Source organism: Schistocerca piceifrons, chromosome 2 (assembly GCF_021461385.2).
Source record: "Schistocerca piceifrons isolate TAMUIC-IGC-003096 chromosome 2, iqSchPice1.1, whole genome shotgun sequence".
NCBI lineage: Eukaryota > Metazoa > Arthropoda > Insecta > Orthoptera > Acrididae > Schistocerca > Schistocerca piceifrons.
Genome location: NC_060139.1, coordinates 1,046,300,270 through 1,046,322,708, shown reverse-complemented (window position 1 = coordinate 1,046,322,708; position 22,439 = coordinate 1,046,300,270). Strand labels below are relative to the sequence as shown.

At 43.6% G+C, this 22,439-nt stretch overlaps 1 protein-coding gene across 2 annotated transcripts in view; it reads right to left on the bottom strand.

Annotated features, from left to right (window-relative positions):
* Positions 1 to 22,226, bottom strand: part of LOC124774718 (trichohyalin) — a 402,178-nt gene extending 379,952 nt beyond the window's left edge. The window contains exon 1 of one of the 2 annotated variants that reach the window (XM_047249503.1): positions 21,846 to 22,226. The gene's annotated coding sequence lies outside the window, so the exon portion shown is untranslated. The remainder of the gene's footprint in view (positions 1 to 21,845) is intronic. The other variant, XM_047249504.1, reaches the window with a different exon arrangement.
* Between the last annotated feature and the right edge of the window lie 213 nt (positions 22,227 to 22,439).

Below are 22,439 nucleotides of genomic sequence, written 5' to 3'. Positions count from 1 at the left end.
TGGGGAGAAGAGAAATTTGTGGCACAGCTTGACTAGAAGAAGGGATCGGTTGGTAGAACATGTTCCGAGGCATCAAGGGATCACCAATTTCGTATTGGAGGGCAGCGTGGAGGGTAAAAATCGTAGAGGGAGGCCAAGAGATGAATACGCTAAGCAGATTCAGAAGGATGTAGGTTGCAGTAAGCACTGGGAGATGAAGAAGCTTTCACAGGACAGAGTAGCATGGAGAGCTGCATCAAACGAGTCCGTGGACTGAAGACCACAACAACAACAACATTTTAAATACTATCATTAACACCTGAGGCAATGTGGTGGAGTTTACAGCTTGTGAAACGAATGCATGAACATCATCTTCCTTGTTCCTCACATAGTCCACCGACTGCACATACACTTTGTATCATCCATCTGTGACAGAAAATAGATACAGATATCCTTAAATATCTCATAAAAATGCCTTCTCCAAGTTGTACGTACTTCCCACAATGCACCAGAAACTGCCTCTTCATTCACTTCTCTGCAGTAAACGACCTAATTGAGATCACAACACAGTAGTAATTACGTAATAGCTACTACAGTGCCGTGCGGCAGTGGTCAGACGCAAAGCATTGGCAGCATCAAGTCTTCCAATTTCTATCGTTTCAGGGGTAAGAACATCAGGAATCTAGCGGCGCACAAGCAGTAGGTATATTGTAAACCCTTTGACCTGGCTGATTTTAAAATGGGGTTGCAGGATGTGAGTGAAGCAGATGTCACTAGGGAGAAGAGTGGTGCAGAGGAAGCACGCTTTGTAATAAGTATCTGCCATCAATGTGGATCAGATGAAGCATGTTTTGAGGTAAGTTTCTAGCACCAAAGAATATAATTAGCTTTCCTTTCTGCAGAGGACTTGTAGGTACCACTCGCGGTGCACTAACATTTACTTCATCTTTCTACAAACAGAAACAAAATGTTGTTAGAACTAAGCAGTACCAATTGTCTCATTGATTTATTATTTCCGGGTTTAGTAAGACACCTATGAAAACTAAATATCATTTATCTTCCATCACTTACAAAATAAAAGTGTTCAAAGAAAATTGTCTTTCATTCTATAGTTTAGTTAGGCGCTAATGTTCTTGATGATGGGGAGAGGGTGTGGGTACTAGCCAATATCTCACGGGCATTAGTCTCAGAAAGGTTAGGAACCATTGCTCTGGTCCCATGAAAGTTAGTCTCTGATGGTTTAACACACGTCCTGTTATAGCATCATAGACATAGGCTACAATCCGACCGTTACAAAGTCGGAAACGTGATGGTACGCATTTCTCCTCCTTACACGAGACATCACAACAACGTTTCACCAGGCAACGTCGGTCAACTGCTGTTTGTGTACGAGAAATCGGTTGGAAACTTTCCTCATGTCAGCACGTTGTAGGTGTCGCCACCGGCGCCAACCTTGTGTGAATGATCTGAAAAGCTAACCATTTGCATATCACAGCATCTTCTTCCTGTCGGTTAAATTTCGCGTCTGTAGCACGTCAACTTCGTGGTGTAGTAATTTTAATGGCCAGTAGAGTATTTCACAAAACTGTTCATGGTCACCTAGGCGATACAGAAGCCCACAGGATTACACAGCGGAAAGCAGAATGATCCTCTCTTCAGTATTTCGGTTTGTCCCACGAATCGTACTGAAAACGTGGCGTAACTAATCACCAAACCAACACACATTATTGAATAGGATTCCGCCTGAATCACTTAAGTCATGCTTGCGGATGGCTTGAATCGACTGATAATGACTATAGTGGGTGCAAGTAAGAAGACGGCTTCGTGATGCATTTTACACACAAAGGACGGACCACATTTTGCGGCATCGCCATTGTGCGGTCTGTCTCTGTCTCACGCCTCAAACTTCAGCCGTTGCCTACCCAGGTCACTGGCAGCGTTGAGGTGAACGCCAAATTGGGCCGCTGTTTCTATTCTCCCAAGAAAAATTTTCATCATCGTCTTCAAGAATCAAACGTTTTCGCCTCTTCCGCCTCACGCTTGTTCATGCCATCACTTGAACGGACGTCCAATTATTTTCTTTTCTGTTGGGTTATATACAGTACTGCAACTTTATTTACTATTAGACAAAGGCTGAAAATGATATTTCCAGTTCAGTCTGTATTTTTCAGTTACATTGGAGATGGCTACTCTCCTTGAAGCGCAGACCTACACACATACGCGGCAGAATAACGCTATTGGCGGGAGCGTCGGATGTTACACTGCTTCCTGCCACAGTGCATCGCCTAATCACCTGTCTTCTTACGTGCGCGCCACTACAACAAAGTTTTCAAGGCAGACAGTAAACCAAGCCTGGATTACTTCTTCGCCGGTTTCCACGGAACGTGGGTCATGCAACACTGTAGATGGTGATTCGTCTGTTGTATAGCGATATTAAGCCAATTTGGTCCCTTGGCGCTATTTGAAGGCTTGTACCATACTCTGGAACACACGAGTTGATCATCCCTGACCAACTGGGCTGCGGTTTACTGACGATTTAGAACACTCGTAAGCAAATGCAATGTGTTTTCCACATCGCCGCCTCAGAAACGCTGTATACGAACAGTTAAAATAAGAAACACGCACAACAAATTCTGCCAAATTCACCCAACAGTTGATATACAGTGTAAGGAGCAGTTAAATGAAAACGAGACAGATGGAAAAAGTAAGTAAACTGTTTATCTTTTGACTACTACTAATGCATTTTTTTGTTTATCTTTTGAAAGTAATCGCCACAACTATTAATACATTTATCCCACTGTGAAACAAGACTGTCATTGTCTTCATGGAAAAGTGTTTATGGTTTCCCACGGAACCATGATTGTATCCCGGCCGCCACGAATGTCTTTCTTCAGGGCTGCAAAAATGTGGAAATCGCATGAGGAGAAATAGGGGACTGTATGGAGGGTGTGTAAGGGCTGGTAAGTGGACCGTCGATGCCAACTTAGAATTTTCGCTGGGAAGCCCTTATGCAGCTTCAATACAGTCCCGATCTCTCCCCATGCGATTCCCATATTTTTGGAACAGTAAAGTAAGACATTCATAGCCGTCTATTTGCCTCGGACGAAGAGGTCCACTCCCGGGTACTACATAGTTCCGAAGGCAATCACAAACATTTTCAAATGAAGGCAATGACCGTCTTGTCTAAGAGTGAGATAAATATTAACTGTTACACCCATTATTTTTGAAATAATAAACAGTTGACTCACTTTTTTCCATCAGTCTGCTATTCATTTCACACATACTTTCACTCTCACATTTGGGGTAAATGTCAGTGGCATGAGTGGCATCCAGAGCTAGAAATAAAACAAGTGCCAAATGCAGAACTGTTCACCATATACGGACTGCGAAAACACGACCAACGCCAGGAAAGAGGGAAGTTTACAAAATATGCTTATATCTCTCTTAAATGGATCGCTACAAGTAACAGCAGGAGCTCTCTTATCACACTGGATCTGTCTCGAGTTCCGCCGGTAACAATCAACTGTATGAGTGCAATTCAACTGAAAATGCAAGGATAAGGACAGAAATTGTTGATCGGCGAGCGTTCAAATGGTTCAAATGGCTGCAAGCACTACGGGACTTATCAGTCCCCTAGACTTAGAACTAGTTAAACCTAACCAACCTAAGGACATCACATATATCCATGCCCGAGGCAGGATTCGAAGGTGCGACCGTAGTGGTCGCGCGGTTCCAGACTGTAGCGCCTAGAATCGCTCGGCCACTCCGGCCGGCCGTTATGAAGGACCTGTAGAAAATGGACAACATGAGATGGAATGCTCCAGCGCTGGATCGTGATAACTGGTGGAGAGTTACTGAAGAAGACAAAGTTTACAATGAACTGCAGGGCCACAGAAGCGTTTTGATGATGGTAGACTTATTTTCGCCAGAAATGTATTCTATGGCTATGCTAATCTGGTTTCCATGTCCTTGTTTCTTCTGCCATACGTTTATTTTGATTCCATGGTAGCAGAACTCTTTTACTTCGCCATACCTATCAACACAATAAAAACAAAATTTCATTTAGACTGACGCCATCTCCATGCCACGCCGGAATCGTGTCCTTGTATTTGCTAGCATTAACAGCAGAGTAGAATGAACAAAGGGGGCAGCACTTAACAGAGCTGTTCTGCGACCGTCTCGCTTGGCACACGACGGCGCTTTTAAAATCGGAAACGCCTTCACACGCGCAGCGGGCAATAGCCGTCCCACACGCTTCTGGCAACCAGAATGACTGGATACCTGACACCTCTTAGGGAAGCGCTCTTGCGACAGCGCGGCAAAGTTTATATTATCGTGAAAGCTTAAACACTGTACAAGCAACAGATTCATTGATCTGAAAATCGTCGCAGTGTTTGTTTTCGCAACTATCTTGCGATCTTCTGCATTGACACACAATCTTCGCAAACTACTGTACAGCGTATGGCGCGGGGTAAATCGTCCCAGTATTATCACTTCCTTTCCTATTCCATTCACGTATTGGGCGAGAGAGATATTACTGCCTGTATGTCTTGGTGCGTGCTCTAATGTCTTGTATCTTACTCTGGTGGACCCTACGTGGGATATGCGATAGTGGCAGCGTAATGGTCGCACAGTTTCTTCGAATACCCAACGCGGTTTCACGAGATGTCCCGCTGATAAATTTCAATAAACGATGATAAACAAAACTGCGTTTTACAGTTATACGAGATGTATTCCGAAAATAAGGTTCAAATGGTTCAAATGGCTCTAAGCACTATGGGACTTAACATCTGAGGTCATCAGTCCCCTAGACTTAGAACTACTTAAACCTAACGAACTTAAGGACATCACACACATCCATGCCCGAGGCAGGATTCGAGCCTGCGACCGTTAGCAGCCGCGTGGTTCCGGACTGAAGCGCCTAGAACCGCTCGGCCACAGTGGCCGGCCCGAAAGTAAGGTCCGGTAGGTCGCGAAATGGAAACCACTGTGAAAATCAAAAGTGTTTTATTTGAAAAAGTTAGCCACACCTTCCAGCAAGTCTCTACAAAGTCGCCGCTCCGTCTGAGACATCTGTCGTAGCGTGGCACCAACCTTCCAATACCCTCGTCATACAAGGCAGTCGCCTGTACTTTTCGCCAATTCTCTACGCCGATCTGCAGTTCGTTATCTGTGCCAAAACGCCAACTTCATAGCCAGCGGTTCATGTCAGCAGAGATGAAAATCAGAGGGAGTCGAGTCGGGCCAGTAGGGAGGGCGATCAAACACTTTCCATCGAAAAGCTGCACGGGCGCCCTCATGGCCCCTGCAGAGTGTGGCTGAGAACTTGCCCTGACAGCTATGTTGTGTGGGCTGCATCAAATTAGGCGAAATCTCTCGCGGGCACTCATACTTGGCGGGGGACACTGCATTTTTACGGGTTCACTGTGCGCTCAGAACTGAAAAGACAGACGTGACGCGGTCAAAACGGGCATACTAGAGACACAGTCCAACACACCTATGCAAAACTTTATGGGATTTTCACTGTGGTTTCCATCTCGCGACCGATCGGATCTTACTTTCGGAATACGCTTCGTATTTCTAGTATCTGTTCTTTCGGTCACGTCCGAATGAACAACCACATATATAATTCCAATATCCAAGTCTTGACGGCACTTCTTGATATCTTCGGTGTGGATGGACCCTAGGCCCGACCTCTTACGGGAATCATGCGAGATGATGCGAGCAATGAGGAATATGGCCGGCAGTAGTGTGTGACAAGTTGGGAATTTGGGTTGGACGTGAAGCGTGCTCAGATTGCTGAAGCGAATTAAGGTGACCGCTCGCGTAAAGCGGGGACTTCCGGGATCGAGTCCCAGTCGGGAGCAGATTTTCACTCGTCGCAAAAGAATTATTTCAACGTGGATGACGTCGGTATTTCTCTTTCAACCGGTAAAACTTCATTTCTCTAAAAATATAATTATATATGCTTAAACACATATAATATACAAAAAGCAAAATTATATTTCATTTTTATCAAAGTATCCTTCCTTGGATTTAATGACTGCGTCACAAACTAGAGGCACGCGATCAAAAAGTTTTTGTTCGTATTGCAAGTCTATATGATTCCTCACATCCTTAAAGACATTCCAATTCCAGAGATGTTCCCTGCTCGTTATGTTAACTATCTCGATACGTCTGTCCAGTTCATCCCATGCCATTTCAATAGGATTACAATCAGGGCTATGGGACGGCCACACCATATCTTTCAGCATCTTCTGTTTTTCCTTTGACCCAATGTACTTTTTACGGAAAGCCGACCGATGTTTTGAATCATTATCCTGCTATAATGTGAACCCTTTCACTAATAAGCGCAGTACGCATGGTGCAGTGTGAAACTGACGTAGGCGGTGGTAGTGCTTCTCTCCACCCTTCTATTTTCATGATGTCGCCAGCTCTATCTCCCGCAAAATACCCCCAAACCATAACGGAACCTTCAACTTGTTTAACTGTAGGTAGACAGCGCAACTGGGCACCCTTTCTCGTTCAGATCAACGAACAAATGTCCTACTCCTTGTACCAAAAATAACCAATGTGGAGTCATCTTGAAAAATAACGCTTTCTTCCATTCCTCACGTGTCCATGTACTATGTTTCCTAGCCCATGCCAATCTTTCTCATTTTATTTACGGGCTTCAGAAGACGATTCCTCGACGTCCATACGTCCATTCAAGCCAGCATCAGTCTCCTGTTTACTGTTGCAACAGGTATGTGTTTCTTGTTCATTTCTAGCAATTAAGCGCGAATTTGTGCTGCATGAACATATTTCTCTTACTAGAAATTCTGATGAATTTATCATCACTTTTAGTTGTTTTAAGAGGTCGTGGTAGGTCCTCATCGCTACTTCTTGTCTTCAGACGGTGAAGGATATATTTTACTGCCTCTGCAGAAGCGCCACATTGTTTAGTAATTTGGGGCTTACATAAACATACTTGTCTGAGTGCTGCAGCACGTTTGTCTATGGATATCTCCACTCTTGCAGCCATAATAACAATGTGCACAGTGTCAAGTGACAGTAATGAACTGAAGTGCATCAACCTCATACACTGAAGAGCCAAAGAAACTGGTAAACCTGCCTAATATCGTTCAGTAGATTGAGTGCTGAACCCCAAGATTTGCTTCTATTGAAACCTGTCCCAATTTACTAGGTTTTGCGGCATCTTTATTTCGACACACTCCTTAACTACGCTGTCCCAGAAAATTCGAGTCTGTAACATGATACTGGCCTTCTCGTCTTTGCTTTCATGATTATATTCGAGGCAGTGCTTGGTTGTTTTTTTCAGGCGTGTCCATGAAGTTCCTTGCATCTATCCTCGACTGTGCGAATGAGTATGTCCCAAGTAAGAAACGCCACATTAGCAAGGAATGCATACAAAAAATGGTTCAAATGGCTCTGAGCACTATGCGACTTACCTTCTGAGGTCATCAGTCGCCTAGAACTTAGAACTAATTAAACCTAACTAACCTAAGGACAGCACACACATCCATGCCCGAGGCAGGATTCGAACCTGCGACCATAGCGGTCGCGCGGTTCCAGATTGAAGCGCCTAGAACCACTTGGCCACCACGGCCGGCCAGACTTTTGACAGGCTCTATGGGCACATTGATGTAAGACCGTGTACAAATACGAGGAAACTAATGACTGAGACACGCTGCTCCTTATGTGTGAGATAGCGTGCCGTTTTACATTACACGTGCAAACTGATGCGACCCCATTCGCTCGTCGCACCTGATACTTTATGAGCACTAGCTGTTTAACAGCTTGGAATTTGGAAAACGAAGAAAATTTCTACGAATTGAATATTTCGACGTAATGAAATACGCAAGGCGCTTAATGTCGCCCTTGGGCTAGAAAATTACACAGCATGCAAAGAAAAAGTCTGTAATCAGATACTAGAACAGGGACGGTCTGCTTGCTTTTTAAGTTTTCTTAACACTCTAGTGGAAGCTAAACATAAATAATGTTGTATTCACATGTTACACGATATGTATATAGGGCTACTACAAATGATTCATTCGTTTTCATCCTTCATAGAGTTTTACACGTACAAACATGATTGACGCATGAACTGTAAACTTACCAATATTCCATTTTGAACACTATAAATGCTAAATTAGTGCCCCTCTGGTCGCATGACACATGTCCAAGCGGTATTCAAGTTCGCTGGCCGCTGTGGCAGAGCGGTTCTAGGCGCTTCAGTCCGGAACCACGCGGCTGCTACGGTCGCAGGTCCGAATCCTGCCTCGGGCATGGATCTGTGTGATGTCCTTAGGTTAGTTAGGCTTACGTAGTTCTAAGTCTAGGGGACTGATAACCTCAGATGTTAAGTTCCGTAGTGCTTAGAGCCATTTGAACCATTTTTGGTCGTCAAGTTCGTTCCATAACTTACGTAGCAACACCTTCAACGGTCACAACTACAGCATTGATGCGTTCACGCAGTTCATCGAGTGTTCTTGGCAGTGGCGTACGTAAATATCGTCCTTAACGTATCTCCGGCGACATAAGCCACAAGGCGATCTTGGAGAGGGCGGGGGGGTGGGCGGGGGATGGGAGGGAGGGAAGGGGCCGTAACAAGGGAACTGACTGACTTCTTCAAGACTACGCCCAATCCAGCGATGAGGAAGTTCCTCGTTTAGGTAATGACGAACGTCAATACTCCAATGAGGGGATACCCCATCGTGTTGGAAGACGAAATTCTCGAGTCAGTAGCCAGATGTGGGAACAACCACAATTGCAACATATCAAGGTAAGAGGTACCCGTCACAGTCTCCTTACAGAACAAAAACGGCGCAGAGGAAACATTAACCTTCGGCGAATCTCGTTCATGCGCCATAATTTCATGAGAAATTTCAGTATCTTACGGTCACACATAGTGGCGATTAACTTTTCCTGATAAATGGAAAGTTGCTTTGTCGCTGAATTTCAGCTTAAAGATGAAACGTTGAGAAGTCTTCTGGTTTTAATCGTTGCGCGAGCTGCAGGCCGTGCGGTCTGAAATGTAACCGCCGTCACAAAATCTTCCACACAGTTCTTATGCGGTATTCCATGTTCGTAGCTTGGGTGCGAAACTTTCCATCACCCTCTTCACGGCTGCATCTGACACGCTTGATCGACCTGTCTTATGTTTAAAGAGATAACAAGTGTTCATAAATTGTCGGTACCAACGCACAGTGCTCTGATTGCACTGCGGTTCTTTACCGTAATTCCTTCTGAATGTACCGCTGTGCTGCTGTAACAGATAAACATCTAGCATATTCCTACACAAAAAAAATCATCTTACTTTGTCGCCATTATCTTAAATTTTTGGGTGGTGGTTGTTAGTGTTTAACGTCCCGTCGACAACGAGGTCATTAGAGACGGAGCTCATGCTCGGGTTAGGGAAGGATTGGGAAGGAAATCGGCCGTGCCCTTTCAAAGGAACCATCCCGGCATTTGCCTGAAGCGATTTAGGGAAATCACGGAAAACCTAAATCAGGATGGCTGGAGACGGGATTGAACCGTCGTCCTCCCGAATGCGAGTCCAGTGTGCTAACCACTGCGCCACCTCGCTCGGTATTATCTTAAAGCGACGCCAGCTGGCGGGCACAATGCAGACTCGGTGAGTTTACGGTTCTCTTCATGCATCATCCATGTTTGTACATGTAATACTTAGGACAACACAGAAATCTGAAAATGAATGAATCATTTATAGTAGCCCTGTTCTCACTGTTGTTGTAGTAGTGGTGGTGGTGATTTTCAGTCCCAAGACTGGAATCATGCAGCTCTCCCGTCAAGTCTATCTTGTGGCAGCCAATTCATCTCTGTGTAAATTCATCCTTGTGTAACTACTGCATCCTACATCCATCTGGACCTGCTTACGTTACTCAAACCTTGGTCCCCCTCTACAATTTTTACGTGCCGCACTTCTCTCCAACACCAAATTGGCGAATTCTTGATAACTCAGGGTAACTCCTATCAACTATCCCTTACTTAGTTAAGTTGTGCCATACTCTTCTTTCCACCCCATTCCGAAACAGTACCTCTTCAGTAGTTACCTAAATTGTTTGTACGAAATTGCGCCATGTCATACCAGATTGAGTTCCGTTGATCATCAGAATAAATTAGGCGTTTTATTGGTGCTATCTTGTTAGCGGAGCTTCAATCATAAGTGCCCACAAATCACGGTTTCGACAACGTCCGAAAAAAAAAGGATAGAAGCGAAGGTGCTTCACATAGTCAGAATACGGTTGTAATTGCTACAAGGAATTCGCCGTCGTCCGTAGAACAACGGCGCACTGTGCTACTGAGAGCCTCTCACGCACCAATAAGAAAGCCACCCACATTCGTAGAGGAGGATTAAAATTAGCGGCTACCGCACGAGAATGCAATGACAGACCGGCGCTGCTGCCAGGGAAGCGTCGCGCCGAGACATGGTCACGCTGCGACACTCTGAAAACAGAATAAGCTAGAACTGGGCCACGACATGACCCACGGGTATTTCAGACCACCGCTACACTTTTATTTCTTCCTCCTCTATTCGCTGCTTCCTCTTTTCAGCAGTCCTCTTCATCTCTAGAACAATTCATCTCACTGATCATATTTTTTAAATAAATGTTCTCAGTCGTCCCCTTGTTTCCTTCCCTATCTTGCCTTCTAAAATGTTTGGTAAGAGAATGTCATATCTAAGTATCCAATGAGTTTTGCTTTGCTTTTGTTAATAACTTTCAGTAGTTCTTTCTCCTCTCCTATTTCTTGTAGAAGCCTGTCATTCGTTTTTCTGTCATTCCAGCCAGTTCTTATAATTCTCCTCCAGAATCACATTTCCGCAGCTTCGAGAGTAGTTTTCTAGAGCTTTGCTGACGCCCTCGTTTCACATCCATATGCCATGACTTTCCGTTCCAAGGTCTTTAAAGATCTTTTCTTAGTGACGAAGTGGATCTTTAGATATTTACTTTTTCCCCGCAATGCTACTGAGACAGTGACGGTTCAAATGGCTCTAAGCACTAATGAGACTTAACATCTGAGGTCATCAGTCCCCTAGCCTTAGAACTACCTAAACCTAACTAACCTAAGGACATCACACACATCCGTGCCCGAGGCAGGATTCGAATCTGCGACCGTAGCAGCAGTGCGGTTCCGGACTGAAGCGCCTAGAACCGCTCGGTCACAACGGCCGGCACTGAGACAGTGAAATTCGCGCATTTCCTCGAGCTGTTCCCCACCAATTCTGTCACTATGTTTACATGCGACACATCTTCCGAAAGATAAAAACAGGATTTGGGAAACCGATTTTCGGTGTTGTGTTTACATGTTACGATCTGAAGGAAATTGGTAGCCCAGTTAAATATGGCGCCTGGAAGAAGCTGTTCCAGTTTCCGATTTAGTCAGCACTATCATTGTTTCTCTTCACGTAACTGTTAAAGTAGACAGCTTCGTGCTCAATGTAATATTTCGGCTTCTCCTTCACTGCATGATAAGTCACTCCGTCTATATTAGCCGAATACTTTGAGAAGAAGACGTAACCCGACAACCCAAGCACGTTTCAAAAACGGTTTTGCGTTGACATGCGAGCGAAAATCGATTGCTGAAATGGAAAACCGGCAACTAGAAGCGGATTTCCAGAACCGATTTTGAAGCGTTTACACGCGCTGTGTTTACGTGGGCTCCTAAAACCGGATTTCGTAGACCGATATCCCAATACCGCTTTTGGTTGGTCATGTAAACACTCCAAAACCGATTCTGGGAATCCGCTTCTTGCTGGTGGTTTTCCACTTCTACAATCGAGTTTGTCTACCACGTAAACGAACAACCGTTTTTGAAACGTGCTTGGGCTGTCAGGCTACGGCTTGTTTTAAATATTTCGGCTAATATAGACGGAGTGACTTTCAGCGAAGGGCCGGCCGAAGTGGCCGTGCGGTTAAAGGCGCTGCAGTCTGGAACCGCAAGACCGCTACGGTCGCAGGTTCGAATCCTGCCTCGGGCATGGATGTTTGTGATGTCCTTAGGTTAGTTAGGTTTAACTAGTTCTAAGTTCTAGGGGACTAATGACCTCAGCAGTTGAGTCCCATAGTGCTCAGAGCCACTTTCAGCGAAGGAAAAGTAGAAATAATATACTGAGCATGAAGCTGTCGACTTCTAATATTTAACTGAAGAGGCATCGCGACTGTGCCGACTAAATCAGAAACTGGAACAGCTTATTTCTAGAAGCCACATTTGAGGGGCCTGACAAATGCGCTTCAGGTCTTAACGCATAAACGTCACAGAGAAAAACGGTTTCCGAAATTCGGATTTCAGTGACGCGTGGAATGACCGCGCGGGTGAAGGCGCGTTGTCACGGTTCGCGCGGCTCCTCCCGTCGGAGGTTCGAATCCTCCATCGGGCGTGTGTGTGTGTGTGTGTGTGTGTGTGTGTGTGTGTGTGTGTGTGAAAGAGAGAGAGAGAGAGAGAGAGAGAGAGAGAGAGAGAGTGTTTGGTCCCTCAACAACTCACACACATTTGAGCAAACGTAGTGATGAACATCCAGAAGCGGTATTGGGAAATCGGTTAACGAAATCCGGTTTTGGGAGCCCCACGTAAATGAGGTGAATGTCAGTCTTCCCTCCACCTCCTTTATTGTTTATAGCAATGGCTTACCTTCTCGCTCTTTTTAGTTTGTTATCTCTTGATTTAAGACCCTAAGTGTTTTATTTAGTTTCTTCTCTGACTCTGCCGCTACTGCAATGTCACCGGCAAATCTGATGCAGTGTTTTATCTGTTTTCGTATCTTGCGTAAATGTACAGGGTAAATCAAAAAGAAAGAACAGATTGCAGTTTTTTTTTTTTTACGTTCGCACAGGCACTATACCATAGACTCAAGACGGGCACCAAGCGTTACACGAGAAACATCGAAACGGTAGTCCATTTCATTCCACATACGAATCAACATGTCCCTGTTTACTGAATTGGCAACTTCCAACAATTCGATTCCTCAACTCTTGGAACAGGAGCTACAACAGGAGGAAAAAAGGCTGTCGTTTCGTTCCCCACATAAATAAAAAAAAATCGCAAGGGGTAAAGTCTGGTGACATGGGAGGCCAAAAGCAATCAACAATATCTTCTTGTAAACCTCTTCCAATCCAACGCCGCACCTCAAAGTGAGCCGGCCGGGGTGGCCCAGCGGTTCTAGGCGCTGCAGTCAGGAATCGCGCGACCGCTACGATCGCAGGTTCGAATCCTGCCTCGGGCATGGATGTGTGTGATGTCCTTAAGATAGTTAGGCTTAAGTAGTTCTATGTTCTAGGGGACTGATGACCTCAGATGTTAAGTCCCATAGCGCTCAGAGCCATTTTTGAACCTCAAAGCGAAAGTGAGGCGGGACGTAGTTACGCATAAACATGAAACCACTGGAATCTTCGTGAAGTTGAAGAAACAATAAATTTTGCAGCATGTCCAGGTCTCACTTTCCTCCGCAAAAAAGAGAGGTCTATGAACTTTGTTCGCCGGCCGTGGTGGCCATGCGGTTCTAGGCGCTTCAGTCTGGAACCGCGTGTACTGCATAGCTAACATCTCTATGACGAAGTTGAACACGACCATGTAATTCATCTCACGTCCTTCGGTACCCAAAATGTAAAATAAGTATGTAGATGACGTTGTTCTACTTTACAATGGCTCTAAACCTGAGTGTGGTTCTTTCGTACGTTATTTACAATGAAGGCCAAAGAAACTGGTACACCAGCCTACTATCGTGTAGCGTCCCCGTCTCCCCCACCTCCCCCCGCCACTCTTCCCCGACCACGCGGAAGTGTCGCAACACGACGTGGCATGGACTCGACTAATGTCTGAAATAGTGCTGGAGGGAACTGGCTCCACGAATCCTGCAGGCCTGTCCATAAATCCGTAAGAGTACGAGGGAGAGGAGATCTCTTCTGAACAGCACGTTGCAAGGCGTGCCAAATATGCTGAATAATGTTCATATATGAGGAGTTTGGTGGCCAGCGGAAGTGTTTAAACGACGAAGAGTGATCTTGGAACCACTCTGTAGCGTGTGGGATGTTGAGTTGTCCTCCTGGAATTGCCCAAGTCCGTCGGAATGCACAATGGACATGAATGGATGCAAGTGATCAGACAGGATGCTTAGGTACTTGTCACCTGTCAGAGTCGTATCTAAACGTATCAGGGGCCCCACATCACTCCAACTGCACACGCCCCACACAGTTACAGAGCCTCCACCAGCCTGAACAGTCCCCTGATGACATGCAGGGTTCATGGATTCATGAGGTTGTCTCCATACCCACACACGTCAATCCGCCCGATACAATTTGTAACGACAGTCGTCCGACCAGCCAACATGTTGCCAGTTATCAACAGTCCAATGTCGGGATTGACGGGCCCAGGGAAGGCGGAAAGTTTTGTGTCGTGCAGTCATCAATAGTAGACGAGTGGGCCTCCGGCTCCGAAAGCCCATATCGATGATGTTTCGCACGCTGACCCTTGTTGATGGCGTAGCATTGAAATCTGCAGTAATTTGCGGAAGGACTGCACTTCTGTCACACTGAACGATTCTCTTCGGTCGTTGCTGGTCCCGTTCTTGCAAGAACTTTTTCCGGTAGCAGTGATGTCGGAGATTTGATGTTTTACCGGATTCCTGATATTCACGGTACACTCGTGAAAATCCCCACTTTATCGCTACCTCGGAGACGCTGTGTCCCGTCGCTCGTGCGCCGACTATTAACACCACGTTCAAACTCACGTAAATCTTCATAACATGCCATTGTAGCAGCAGGAAGGCGATCTAACAACTGCGCCATACACTTGTCTCATACAGACGTTCCCGACCGCAGCTCCATATTATGCCGGTTTACGTATCTTTGTATTTGAATACACACACCTATACCGGTGTAAATGCACAGTACACTGATATTCATTTCACTATGGAGGATCTCTCTCTGATGATACTATCCATTACCTAGATCTGGCCATCACTTTGAAAGGTAGCATTTTTCTGTTTCCTTATTTGTAAGAAGCCCTTTACGACCGACTTGGTCACCCACTCTTTTTCCAAGCATTCCATGACTTATAAAAAAAGCGGCTTTCAGAGCGTTCTAACGTCTCCTTCACATTTCACTTTCCCCTGAAGCTTTCAAATATAAATATGATACTATTGTCCACACTGTGGATGTAAGAGCAGTTTTGTTCAAAGGTTTTCAAAAGGATGTCTGGTTCCTCTCCACGCCAGTCAGAGCTTTTCTCCACAACAGTTCCCTTACACATTAACCCGCCCGCAGTCAGATATCTTTGTTTGCCTTATTATGGGAATGTGTTAGAACGCATAGGCAGACACCTAAGAAAGAACGGCATTATACTCGCATTTTTTTTTAATTCCTCGTAATGTAGGCGTAGAGTGTCATGTGACATCAACGTGTCTAAGAATGCTGGGCTTTACGTCTTAGATCAAACAGGAAGAGATTTAGTACGCAGTTTAAGGAACACCTCTATGTGCGTAACCTGAAGTCCGCCTTGTTACATTTGCTTGAAATTGAACATTCAGAAACAAGTGTAGGAAACAACCTTGACATTTTATGCTTTAAGAATAAAGGGTCAGTGCTAGATATTGTAGAAGAGATACATGTTTTTAGGGCTATCAAGGAGTTCCCTTTACAGGTTCTGAATATCCAGACAGACCTAAAACCTAGGGTCTATCACTGATTCTCGACTACTTACAGTCTCCTCACTATTTACAGGTCCACGTGTGTTTCCATTCATCCTGGATCAATAATTGTTCCTGTCGCCTAGATCCAGTTCCCCTACATTCCTTCTCTATTCCCAACCACTCCAGTCCTCCCTCCCCATTCTCGCTCCCGACTCCTCCAATGGGGTTCTAACCAGTTTTGAGAGATTAGTTGTAGGAGGGGTTTGGTCCATGAATTTGTCTTTGTCAGCTCTGGTATGTTTTCACTAAGGTCCATCATATGGTCTGTGTATTCTCCATGTTAATTTGGAGTGTTTAAAAATGATAGGGGGTCTATTTTTAAGTTAACTTGGTTTGGCACCATTTTAGATAGCTTTTCTTTACTTTTTATACATTTCTTATACTTTTATGGGTTTAATATATTTTGCCATCAAGAACTAGGACTTCAGTCGGTTCTGTTACCTGGTTCTGGATGGAACCATGTAGTTCAGTTTCCTTAGCTTTAAGTATGTGTTTTACTTCCCGGAGATATAATGGTTAATATTTTCTTTTTTGTACCCGATTGTTGTTTAACACTGAGATCCAGTTTGTTACTGCGATTCCAGTCTGCGTGTCCTTTTAATATGGTTTCTGCCGCTAGATGCTGGGAACTTCAACTCACGCCAGGGTGGCGCGTGCTTTGTTTCACAGTGTTCAGTGTGTGGCTAGCGCTGTGACGTGTAGTTCTATTTGACAAATGCCAATATATTTTACTATGTTGACGGCTCCCAAGGATTGTGTGTCTTTTAATGCCGTGTTTCTCCAGTGGATTATAACGATGGTACGTTTCTTCTCTTTTATACTCTACCGCCACCGTAAGCTGTGTTTAATTTACATTACGTTCATTCTATAATGTTTTGTGCTCAGATGTTTTCCCCAATCATAGGTAGATTGTCATGTGCCGTCCGGTCTCGTCTTTTGACTGTGCCGTGTACATGTATTATTGAACAAGCATGGTTCGGATCGGGTGACCATCTGCCGTTTCATCCAAGGTTTTACTGAGTAGTGACACGATTTAAAATCCTGTGTCGGACCTGGATTACCGGGAACCTTACTTCTCACCACCAATGCTGTTACCAACTGAGCTATCTGGGCACGACTTACGATCCGCCATCATATCTTTACTTTCACCAGTACCTCTCCCCGACATTCCAAACTTAACGAAATTCTCTTAGACTCCAACGGTAGTTGGACATTTTTTTGGAGACGAGCCGACAGAGTTTGAATCCTTTGGGAGGGAAGGTGACAGCATATTTTTTTGTGCTGTGGGTATAAATATAATCCACGATGGAGACACAAAAGGTGCAGTAAGTAGCGATTTTGACTGCTCTCACAGATGTAAACAATGAAGGGATTACTGAAGGGGCACAGATGACGTTTAGTGGAGGAGTACGTCACATTTTACATTGAAGTACAAGATCTCTGTTTGTGGTTTAACAAACTGGCAAACTTTCTGGAACAAACGTAGACAATTTTGTGAGAGAAAAGATTCTCACTGTTTTGACTGTGATACTGATTCTACAAATAAGTTGGCGGTGACCAGAACCGATGGGCGTTTACATGGAAACGACAAGCGGACCAGTGGTCGGATTTGAAATCTTCTGATCCTTGTCTCGTAACAAAAGGGCTCAGCTCACTGGTGGAGAAACAGAGAGTAAATAACCTCGTCTCGCTGGTTAAAGAGAAGGTGGTGGCCCCTATAAAAACTATTATACAAAGGACTAAAGAAGAGTAATCAGATGCGTTCATAAAATGTTACCGCTGCCGATTGTGTGAGCGCCTCTGGACTACGAGAAATAGTAGCAGCGAACGTCTTTCGATGATGCAGAAATATTAACGTTTCAGGAGTTGATACACGTCGTAATGTGAGTAACATTAGATGGGTGGTCACCCATAAAAAATTACGCGTATGACATGTAACACTCAAATCGTCGAAATGGCTTCAATTACAAGGCATACACCACACTGGTGGTCACATTAACTAATGAATAAATTACGCCGGCCGGTGTGTCCGAGCGGTTATAGGCGCTTCAGTCTGGAACCGCGCGACCGCTACGGTCGCAGGTTCGAATCCTGCCTCGGGCATGGATGTGTGTGATGTCCTTAGGTTAGTTACATTTAAGTAGTTCTAAGTTCTAGGGGACTGATGACCACATCAGTTAAGTCCCATAGTGCTCAGAGCCATTTGAACCATTTTTGAATAAATCACGTGAAATATTGTCAGACGTGAATTTTCTCTGTGTAAGTAATGTTCAGTGTTTTCAAGTTTACGACCCTAATTACAGAAGTTCAAATGGCTCTGAGCACTATGGGACTTAACATCTGTGGTAATCAGACCCCTAGAACTTAGAACTACTTAAACCTAACTAACCTAAGGACATCACACACATCCATGCCCGAGACAGGATTCGAACCTGCGACCGTAGCGGTCGCGCGGTTCCAGACTGTAGCGCCTAGAACCGCTCAGCCACTCCGGCCGGCTCTATGGGTAGTATTGACGATAATCTTCACAGTCGCTTGGAAGTGCTTTTTAGGAGCAGTCTCCACTCTTCTGCGGTTTCGATGTTGTTTATCTATAAAAATGAGTTCAAAATAAGAAAGAAGTTCATTCATATTAGAGTGCGTCGAAATGTGCAAATTACTGTCAGCATTACGGGATGTTAGAGCAGATAAATATGAAAAATGGAAAATTACGAATTATTATGAGTTGTTGATCATTAAATACAGACGGCAATAAGAGACAAAATCATCTTAAAAAATTATTCTCTAAGAACAAACTTCAGAACGGATATTAAATGAATAAGAGACTCAAAGAAAACGTTTGTTTTTGACTTGTTGTAAATGCACAAGGACCATTTAACTTTGGATACGAGAAATAAACTTTAGTGTACCTTCCTTCTAAGTACACTATCAATGCCAAAATGTTATGATAACGATTTGGCTCGTCCCTCAAAATGCCAAGTTTTCGTGAATGACTGATTGACGCTTCTTATACCAATTTTTCAGTCACCTTTTTTTCCTTTTGCGTGCACTAATGTACAGCAACCACCACGTCAAAAGCTCCTTCACCGTTCAATAGTTCGAGCCAGGGTTAATATTCCGCGCTATTAGCGTACATTTTTATTGTGCAGTCTAAGGAGAATCTCAATAATATTACGCTACATAATAATACAATAACACTGACCGTCTAGGGGTTACTTTAGGATAAGAGAGATTCCCTTCTGGTGTGTTGATTAAATTATTTTTTATTTTACAACCACGAATTTCAGTTGATTCCTGAAAATATTATGGAAAGTATATTTCTTATAACTGGTAGAGGAACGTAGGTTTCTTGGGTAATTTGTGCATGTCTCATATTTAGCCGAATAACTTCTAACATAGATGTGTTAAGAGTAAGTGTAAATTTTACTTTTCTACAGTAATCGCAAATCACAAAAGCGTTAGAAATTTATTCGATGTCATCAACAATTTATATACTTTTTCCTAGCAGAACATCCAAATTGTGATAATTACAGCGAGAGTTTTTGTTAAATTACTGACACTTGCTGCTAGGTAAATTCCACGCAAACTGTGCGCGCGGCGACTGATGGAAGAAGAGACCGTAAAAGAAAATGCCTTTACCGTCGCTGCCACCAAGCCGAGTGTCAACTTTGTTTGCGCAGACAGTATTATGCGAACTTCCGAGAGACGTTGGATCCATAATTGTGAGAGAATCATTACATTTCTGTTGGCTTTCAGCATTTAGCATCTAAATGGCTCTGAGCACTATGGGACTTAACATCTGTGGTCATCAGACCCCTAGAACTTAGAACTACTTAAACCTAACTAACCTAAGGACATCACACACATCCATGCTCCAGGCAGGATTCGAACCTGCGACCGTAGCGGTCGCGCGGTTCCGGACCGTAGCGCCTAGAACCGCTCGGCCACCCCGGCCGCCATTTAGTAACTGACGAGTTTTTTTTTTCTCTTTCTCTTCGAACTCGTACCTTTGGTTACGTGATGCTACGGTATCATTGAAACTATCGTAAATGCATATCATCATTTCTCTAAAAAGGACGCGGGGCTAAGTTGCTCCCAGCGAACATTAAAAACGACTCATTGCAGTAATAGAGGTAAATAATACAAATATTTGAACCCGACACACGACATTAATAACGAGTAAAGAATGCGGGCCTGCTCAGCAGACACGCAACAATGTTGTCGCACGTCGCAGGCAGTTGGCGCGAGCCGTTGGCCGCTGTCTAAAAATGAAATTGGCTGGCGTTCTAAAGTACACCGATCGACTACTGCAGGTAACTGCGCCACGTGTCGTTCTACATTCGAGAGACGGCAATCTGCGGGCAAACCGTACACAACTTGGAATCACGAACGTCCGTATACAGTTAAAAAAATGCAAATGAAATTGTACTGTCTTAGCCGAAGCCTGAAAATGTGTCGTTTGTTTAGGTACAATAGGCGTCAGTCGAAACCACACACTACATAGTCATTGGCGTCAGTAATCAGGGGGGGAGGGGAGGGGAGGGAGGGCAGGAGGGGGTACTGTAATCTTGAGAACAAGGATTCTCATGGAGTTTTGGAAGTACTTTCTCATGGTTCTGCTAAACCTTTCATTTAGTCAGTTCTACAGAATTTAGTTCTTGTGACCCGCAACGTTTCGAAACTGACCAACTAATTTAGGTAAAAAAAAATGGCAATTTTAGAGTCGTGCCGCCATCCGTCCCCCTCGCCCCGTTCCTGCATACAGTACAGATCGTATACTTTGGTAAGAAGAGAGCATGGTGGGGGAAGATTGGACGGGGGGTGGGGGGTGTTAACATAGTTCTTAGAATATAATGAATATTTATGCAGGAGAGACGCGCGACTTGACGATTGCTCTTAGTATTTTGGTCCACATAACTTTCACCGCTTTGTATGTACCGTTGACAGTTTATTTCAGGTTGGGCAGATGAATACCATCAGAAGTGGCTAATTACAGGAAGTTGTTATTGTACAGTTGATCAAATTTGAGTAACGTTAACCCATACGTACGGTGCCATGGAAAGTATATTAGCCAATGGTTATCACACAACAGGAAACAAGGAAACAAGCATATTAGTTTATTTAGTCCTTTTTCTTTTTAGGACGAATAAATAAATTAGTCTTACATTATAAACTACATAATTTCACCAAATACAGACTTTCTATTCTTTGTGCTTACATATAGGCTATCAGATATGCAAACCTGAAATACATTATCGTGAAAACGTTACACAAAGGTTAGTAAAACTCGATCATTGCACGAAATAAATACACGCAACAAAAATTCAAATTACGATAACATCGACACAACATATCACGTCACTTTAGATAATAAGAATTGAGTGATCTAATACGGGTAAAAATTGTTTACTGGGTTGCAGCACACGTGTCTAGCTATGAATTTGCCTCATTTCCGTAAATATAACTCTGATCATCCTTAAAAAAAAAAAAAAAAAAAAAAAAAAAAAAAAAAAAAAAAAAGTCATGCGGCTTAGCTATTGGCGGTTTCTGTGAAAAGTACTTTTTATCAGTTTCGATGAAAATCGAAGTTTTAATTTCTGATAAATCTTCCACATGGACCGAGTAGACTATAATAGTTATTTGTCTTCTGTTCTTGACGCAAGTTAATGACTTCGAATGACTTTTTGTTATAAAAGCATTCCACTTTCGAGTAGTAAGTCAAGGCTTCGATGAGCGCTAACGCAAAGATCTTTAGAGATTACACTACAACAATGTTAGTATCAAGTGAACATAATGTCGTCTGCACCGCTTTCTCAACGATAAAAATATTACTATTTTGGATCCTGAACATAAATAGCGAGAAAGGTCACCGTTTCTCCCTTGTGCTTTTTGTCGTAATAGAATGTGGTAATAGTTATTACATACATTTTAATGTAACAACAAAGCCCACAATGTGCTACATACACTTCGAAATACAACCCTAAAGACGTCGCCAAAAACTATTAGATATTCTACCTGATTAAAAAAAAGAAACCAATCCTGTTTGTAACAATAGAAACGCAACATTGAATACATTTATCATCTACAGAGTACAGACACACAGTTATAGCTATAAATACGAAATACGCCTAGTTCAGTGCAGTAGTGAAGTAGTACTTACATAACGTATTAATTTTCCGGGGTTTTAAGCTGGAAATTTCTTCGAATTATGTTGAAACAATTCACCAAACTGGTCAAGGTCCAAGTAACGTAGCTCGAATACAAACTTATACTATCTTAATTACACTGACACTGGGTATGTTTGGTGCACTTGGTACGGTAATGGCACTTCTTGCTAATAACTTGGGGTACAAAACGCGATTTTCATGAAAACTTTTTTTTTTTATTAAAGACTGTTAAGTAAAGGGAACTCGGAAACATTCCATTCTGAAGAGAAAGCCTATTTGCTTTCTCTCGAAGTAAATTATACTTATGAACCTAAACGCGATTCGCTCAATTTCGTTTCTAAGCGGGCTAACTACGTTACTGTTCCTGACGGGGATCTAAATGGAACTCACGAGTGATACGCTCAAATCTGCGGAGGCTGCCAGCTAGGCTCCTTCGTAGTTTCTCCGTTTCCCACATAGATGGCAGGAACATCTCCGCGTTATCTTGCGGCGTGGAAGCCATATTACACGAAACAGCTTTATACAATACATAAATGTAACTTTGTTTAGTTACAAGTAGTTGATACAGTCAGCATAAATAAATATCT